Source organism: Nanorana parkeri, unplaced genomic scaffold (assembly GCF_000935625.1).
Source record: "Nanorana parkeri isolate BGI_ZX_2015 unplaced genomic scaffold, ASM93562v1 scaffold239, whole genome shotgun sequence".
Classification (NCBI taxonomy): domain Eukaryota; kingdom Metazoa; phylum Chordata; class Amphibia; order Anura; family Dicroglossidae; genus Nanorana; species Nanorana parkeri.
This window is the reverse complement of record NW_017306507.1, coordinates 439,121-446,791: the sequence shown is the minus strand read 5'-3', so window position 1 is coordinate 446,791 and position 7,671 is coordinate 439,121. Positions and strand designations below refer to the sequence as shown.

Here is a 7,671-nt window from a genome sequence, read left to right as displayed (position 1 = left end):
TAAGTCACGGCACACTTTTAAACTCTGCAAAATCATCAGGTATCCCAGTGTAAGGCTCTGTTCACACTTTTGCGTCGCATTACCACGTGTTGCGTTTGTGCGCTTTTTGCTGCATTTGCTCCGTGTGTCAACCTATTCATTCAATGGGCTGCTGCACATGCGACAAGCGCGGCAAAGAAGCTCATGCACATTATGGACTGCAAACTACACATGGTGTTTGACCACACGTTGGTGCACGTTTGACACATGTCAATGTGCCGGCAAAAATGCATGTTTTACTGGCTGTGTTTGGGGTGCCATTACCAAGTAAGCATGCTACACGCATACACTACTTTTTTCAGCTGCACTGCACAGAAACATATGATATTGTGGTACCGCGTGTTGCGGTTAAGTGCATTGCAGTTGGCAGGTGCATTTGCAGTGCCATTCAAATGATCCTGCAGCACTGTAACACACAGGAATATGCATTTATCGCACAGAACCATGCAATTAACGCGCCACAGCGGTTTGAACAAGCCCTAAGAGGGGTGATGCCTCCTGGCTTATTCCTCTCCTCACCGTTGAACATCTGCACACATCTCCCATTCCACCCTCACCTGCTTCCTCAGTCCCTGATGCTCTTGGCAAAGTATGCTGTGCAGGCATAGCATTGGTTGCCAGGGAGTGGTCCAGCTTCCCGCAAGGCACCAAACTGATTCCTAGCAACCAATGATGTCATCCATCGCTAAAGATGCTGTTTAAGACTGTGCGTCTATAGTGACAGATGATGTTGCTATAGTAACACGCTGACCTACTCCCTTGCTACAGTGGAAATGAACACCCACAGGCTGTAGTCATGTTTTGGGAATTTTTGGATCCCTTTTGCCACAGCACCCCACTGGTCTACATTTTGTAAATAAGCCAAAAAATGCATGCCACTTTGTAGAGTAACTTTGAAGTGTACAGAAGAATGATCCACTTTTGTTGAACCGGGTGGTGCTGGCAGGGTCATACACGGAATGTATTTTGGCCGATTCAGCTGGAAACAGTGGCAATTCCATACATGTATGGCCAGCTGAAGGGTGTATTATTACAATACAGAGAGAAGTTACCAAGATTAGTGTCTAGTCCCTAGGGTGTATAGGGGTTGTAGAGATACACATAGCTTCTTGCATGTGGTGATTATCACATTTGAACTGAAGCCAAAAATGTTTTTTCAGTCTTGCATGGAGTAAGGGAGGGTTATAACCCTGCCAGCTTTTTTTGCCATCTGTGTCCCATTGGGGAGATTTCCCTTCACTTCCTGTGTAGCAACCACAACGGAAAGCAAAAGGAAATTCCTCCAAAGAGAGGGAAATTCCTAGAGGTCAGCAGGATCACCAGAAATGGTGTCCCCACTGGAAGATTTCCCATCTATTCCCGATCTAATGAACACCCACTTTTCAGATTATCTTTCACTTTTACTGATAGTGGTCATCAGGACAAATAGAGAGGGTGAATCTCCCTAATGGGGACACAGATACCAATAAAAACCTGACAGGTGTTGTAATCTCTCTCCACTCTATCCAAAACTACAAAAAAAGTTTTGCCTTCGTTTGCACTTAATGGTTTGAGTGACGAGTATACAAATATTTTTATTTTTATAACCCCTTAGTGTTTTAGAAGTCTAAGGCTGGCCATACACTGTCCCTCGGACCTGCATGAGAAAAAACACAGCGGGAATGGTGGAATACTCATCGCTGGACTATTGTATTGTGACAGTAGTGGACAGGGGCGTCCCTAGCCTTTTCACCTCCTGAGGAGATGGGATAAGGATGGGGGCTTGTGCTAGTGGTGCATAACGGAGGGGTAGATTGGGGGTCTCTGCATCATCTCCGTGCCTAGCTTTGTCTCCAGCTCTAGTCAGTGGCCATGCCCCTTGATGTCACTGGATGCCAGGAGCTGGGCGGGCCAGAACATCCCAGGTTGCTGAGAGCTGGGTAGGGAGATCCGTATGGCTCTTAGCAACTTGGGATGCTGTGGCTGGAAACGGGGCGGCAGGCGCACTGCAAACATTGTGCACCAGAGATCCATGCCACTCTTCCTGATGCCCGCCCACGTGACTCAAAGAGATGCCACTTGAGGCAACAGGCCGCTTTATTATAGGCAGCAGATGTGCCACTGTCAGAAACCTTGAACAGTCACTGCAGCTCAATGAATATAATTGTATATGTTCAGTTCATCATCATAATAAGTATATAAAGTTCCATCATTTCCTGTAGCACTGTATAAATTAAGTGATACAAACAACTGAGTAATGCCTACAATAAAAAAATACATAAATATGATGGAACTGGAAAGCCCAGGTACGTATAACTTTTAAAGAGAACACATTGTAACCAGAATGGCGAGGTATCAGCTCTGCAACCCCACCGTCCCCCCTCCATCCGTTTGATTGACATTAATAAGGATTGCAATAAGCACAGAGAAGCCAGTCAATTTACATTGTCGGCACTGTCATGGCCCCATCAGACACCAACTGCCCACAAGTGCATGAAGTGACAGGTAGGTGTACAGCTTTGACAAGTGCATCTCCCCTTGTTTACTGCAGGAGCACAAAGGTTGTGGCTTGACCCCTGGATATCCATTGGACCCCAGGCTTCTGCTTAGTAGTTGGTGATCCACCCCTGACTGTATCCATTATAGTTTCCAATTAAACAAATACAGTTCCTAGATTTGACAACATTGGGGTCTCCTATGATTCTATGCTCCAGGACTTCTATATCATATTCATTGATAATTATTCACAGCTAGTCGTCACAATGTAGAGTTGATTTGTCATGGTTAGCCCAGGGGTGCTTACTTTAAGAAATGAGAGCATGGCAAAGCAAAAGGACATGAGGATGAATTTGTTAAATATTAAACGTTTATTGGGGTCCAAAGGATAGGTTGCACACAATTCTCTCTCACACACACACACACACACACACACACACACACCTACAAACATACTACATGCATTAGGGACGAAAGCGCAAAATGTGCTATGTTCAGATCCATAATGTGTACATTTGTTACCGATCTGAATGCAGCTCTATGATATGCTATGGGCCCAGCTATACAGATGGAACTGCGACCAGCTTTGTGGAAAAAAAAAATAGAATTTTTTTTTAGCGTTATTTACTCTTTATGCATGTAAATGTTTGTGTAATGTTTACATGCGAACAACGTATAATGCATATGTGCCCTATTGGATGCTAGAATGCTAGGCAGCTCAAGAAGGGACTGCCTGCGTACCCAGCAATGAAGGACACATGCTGAGTCATTCATCAGAGGCCATACATGGGCAGAATAACCTCAACAAGTTATTCATGATTGACAGAAGGCTGGTCATTTTGCACATGCGCCACTGGTGATGAATGACTCATTCAGGACCGACATGTAAACATTAATACTGTGTAATCAATGCTGCTGGCTACGCATTGTTGACATTGACATGTCAGCCGGTGGTGGCCAATAGGCTACATTAATGCTACATGCTTTAAAGTGGACCTTTACCCCCTTTGACTAAAAATCACATCAGCATACAGTTCTGCATGCTGATATGGAATCATCTTACATTCATTAGTTAAGCAAACTTGTTTTTATTTTACTTACATATAGAGTCTAGCTCACCTGTAATCACATGAGATCCCAGGGAAAGGCATTTTCTTCCCCTGGGATGATGTGCATGGTCACATGTCCTAGTCACACAGTGCCAGAGTTCCAGGAAGTAAATGGAGATCTAGTAATCTTCCCTTAGTAAACATGGCCACTGTCAGACGACTGGGGACAGAAAGAGAACTAAGGCATGCAAAAAATACAAGGCCGGCAAATATCTAGAAGTATCTGTTTGTAGATTGTGATTACTAAACATTTCTAAGGGCTAGTGCACACCAACCACAGTGCGTTCCAGAACGATTGGAGGGGCATGATGGTGCATTGAAGTGAATGGCACTGCAGCCACACCCTCCGGCCGCAATGCGATCGGTCGCACAGGAATGCATGGCATATCAATGCCTGTGTTCCAGTCCGATCAGAAAAAATAGTTGCAGCATTTTTTCTGACTGGCCCGCAGGCATTGATGTGCCTTGAGTTCCCGTGCAGCCGACCGCATTGCGGCCGGAGGGTGTGGCTGCGGTGCCATTCACTTCAATGCACTGCCACGCCCCCTCCCGCCCCACAACAAAGTGAGCCTGCCGGAATGCGATTCAGTGCATTCCAGCCCCAATCGAGCCGGAACACACAGTGGCTGGTGTGAACTAGCCCTAAAGGTGTCTTCGTTGTTATTTCAAAGATATGGGTAAAGGTCTGCTTTAATGTTACACGAATGTCACATGCGTACAACGTGCGGACAACATTTTATGCATTTTCCAGCTTCTGCCAGCAATGTCCTGCGTTTTACATTGAGTATTTCCATACCCCTGTGTGAATGAGTCATTAGGCAAGCTGCACAATATCCTCAAAGTTCCATAAGCTAAGATTGGGTTGATGGTGCTGCCTACAATAGAACAGGGAAGGGAAAGAAAAGAGAGTACAAAGAAGCAGCTGGTGCTACGCCCTATTGCTTTCCCCTGGATTTTGATTGTTTTTCTCTAGCTTGCTGCAGCCAGTTCTAATATGCAGAATAAAGGTGGGCAATAAAAGAAAAAAGACATGGAATTGTCTCCTTATAGAAGAGCTTTTGCAGTTACAACTTGAGATGAAGGGCCCATTCACACTATCTTGATGCGGTAACGCACAGCAGAGCATGTTAAACACAGTGGTGCAATGTAGTGCCATTCATCATGAATAACATTTTCGATAAACCTGCCGACAGGTGCAGGTTGCAGCGGTGCACAACACAAGGCATCGTACTAATATGCAATGCAATGTGGTGCACTGCCACAAAATGGCGCCATGTAACATGTTTACATTTTTGCATAGAATTAAAATTCATGAATTTACATTTTCTGAACTGCATGATTATTTTAGACCTTCATCAGATCTGTTTGCATATATTTAAATCAATAACAAAATTAGAGCCCACTCACACCATCTCATTGCGATAATATGTGGCAATGCACAATTGTGTTGGTGTGACGCAGTGACATTCATTCTTAATGACACCTCTATAGACCTGCTGATGGAAGTGCACAATGAACAGAAACACACAAATACATGTTACATGGCTCCATTTTGTGGCAGTGCACCACATTGCATTGCATATTAGTACGATGCCTTGTGTTGTGCACTATATATATATATAGATATATATCTATCCATATATATAGACATTTTACATTAAATTACTTTTTGGAGGTATACAGCCCACTTGCATTCTGTAGGTTATTATTTATGTTGAATTTCTACAAGGTAATACTGTGCTGAAGGCAATGCACTAACAAAAATGATCAGTAGTACTTAAAAAATGACTCATTATGTACACAATTCACAATTATAACAGCATACTGTCAGAAAACGTATCAGTCTCAACTTGAATATAAGCATTTCCAAACTGAAATGTTACTTCCACCTGATGACCACAGAGTGGCGCCCGAGCTCCCTTTGCTGTATGGTAATGACATCTCAGAACGCCGAGTAGTCAAAGAGCTCTTAGGTGGCGCGCCGTGATCGTATAGTGGTTAGTACTCTGCGTTGTGGCCGCAGCAACCTCGGTTCGAATCCGAGTCACGGCAGGAGTTGTAGTCTCCTATCACGGCAGCGGGGCTCGCCTTTTACAAAGTGTTTATTCTTACACTCTTTGTTTTACTTTTCATACTTTTAACCCTGAATGTCTACTTTCAAGTGCTATCAGTATCAATAAAAACTAATGTGTAAGAATTAAACATGTACCATTATTAAAGAAAGGAAAATGCATTGCCAGACGCTGACTATGTATTGTGTTGATCACCGCACGTAACACAGAATCTACTATCACTTACTAGCCGTCAGACTAAAGTCAAATAAAAAAAAGCCGGTGCTTGACTTTGCCCTTCATAGCAGATGAATATACACTAAATTGGGGCTTGACCCATGAGGTTTATTTACACAAAACGTTCCATTTATTATTATTATATTTTCACATTGTACATGTAACAACGGTCTCTCGCTGAAATAGAAATTAAATAAACTACGTATATTGATTCACATAATGAATGCCCAAAGAGATAATCGTAAATTAAAAACATTTTCCCTTGCCGTGATAGGAGACTTGAACTCCTGCCGTGACTCGGATTCGAACCGAGGTTGCTGCGGCCACAACGCAGAGTACTAACCACTATACGATCACGGCGCGCCACCAGAGAAGTACCTGTCAACTTTGCTTCTGAGCCTTCTCATAGTCAATGCATGCGCGTCATCGGTTTCCATCGACCAATTAGATCCTACAACGGGCTCGCAAGCCTTTCAAATGCTATATTAAATTTCATTTAAAGTATGCACAATTAGCGTTTTGTTAGAAGCTTGTTTCACTTATATCTCAGTATGTATGTAACTATGTTAGGCTGTATTAAAAAATAGTGAAATAATGACATCATCGTTAAGTATACCGGGAGTCTTCTTGCAAACAGTTGTGTGACAATGTGCGGGAACACGTTTCAGCTCTCTGTACACAGCAATAGCAGGATTGCTACAGAACATGTTCATGGTGTCCCCCACATTATACAAAAGAGAGAGACACATGGACCAAGCACGATGGTGACACCTAAATCATCATGTTCAGTCACCAACATGGCAGCACTGGCCTACATATAATCATTTAAAGCATTGTTCCATTTGGATTTATTGCAAAAAAAAAAAAAAAGGCTCTGAACTGTAAATAAAAGTTAGGAGGTTTATTTATAAAAGTTCTGCCTAGGATGCCATTCACATGGCACTAGCACCCAGTGGTGTCCCCAGCCTTTATGCCACCTGAGGCAGCATGGAGGTGGGATGCTTTGAGGTGGCGGGAGAACACTGGCCAGAGCATCCCAGGTTGCTTAGGCTGGGTTCACACCTGAGCTTTTTTTTATGCTCGTTTATTTCGGGTTTTTTCGTTTTTCCCTTTATTTCCTCTATTTAAAAAAAAAAATAAATGTTTTTTTTTTAATAACCAGGCCGAAGACGCTGATCGAAGCGCTGAAAAACGCTCAGCAAGTGAAATCCCATTATTTACAATGGGCAAGGTTCCCACCAGGGCGTATTTTAGCCCGTGGAAATGCGCTGAAAAACGTCCTACGCCCAAACAAGTACAGGAGCTTCTTTGGGGCGTTTTTCAGAGCGTATCCATGTGTCCTCTGGCCGCTGCCGACTTCCGGGTTCCGTCCCTTGCGGCGGGAAGTTTGAAAGCTTAAAAAAAAGGAAAATAAAGAGAAAAAAAAAAATCATACTGCCAGGGAGGTATAAAAACGCTTGTTTCACTGAATGGAAAAACGTGTTAAAAAACGAGCTGAAAACGAGCAGAAAAAACGCGCCTATGGTTCGCCCAGGTGTGAGCCCAGCCTAAGCGCTGAGCAGGGAGGTGTGTGTGACGCTTACACATCTCTCCACCTGGCCCTTAGCAACCTGGGATGCTCTTGCTGGAAAGGGGGCAGTAGGCACCCTGCAAACAATGTGCAGCCGAGCGGCATGGTCTGCGGCAATGTGCAGCCGAGCGGCCCACCATTTGACCCAAAGAGATGCCGCCTGAGGCAACAGCTTCAGGCTGCCTCATTA

General features: G+C 43.9%; 2 non-coding genes across 2 annotated transcripts; one reads left to right on the top strand and one right to left on the bottom strand.

The window, feature by feature from the left end:
* Positions 1-5,603: 5,603 nt before the first annotated feature.
* TRNAH-GUG lies at positions 5,604-5,675 on the top strand. The gene has a single exon. It is a non-coding gene; the product is annotated as a tRNA-His (tRNA).
* Positions 5,676-6,199: 524 nt separating this feature from the next.
* Positions 6,200-6,271, bottom strand: TRNAH-GUG. Its single transcript has one exon. It is a non-coding gene; the product is annotated as a tRNA-His (tRNA).
* Between the last annotated feature and the right edge of the window lie 1,400 nt (positions 6,272-7,671).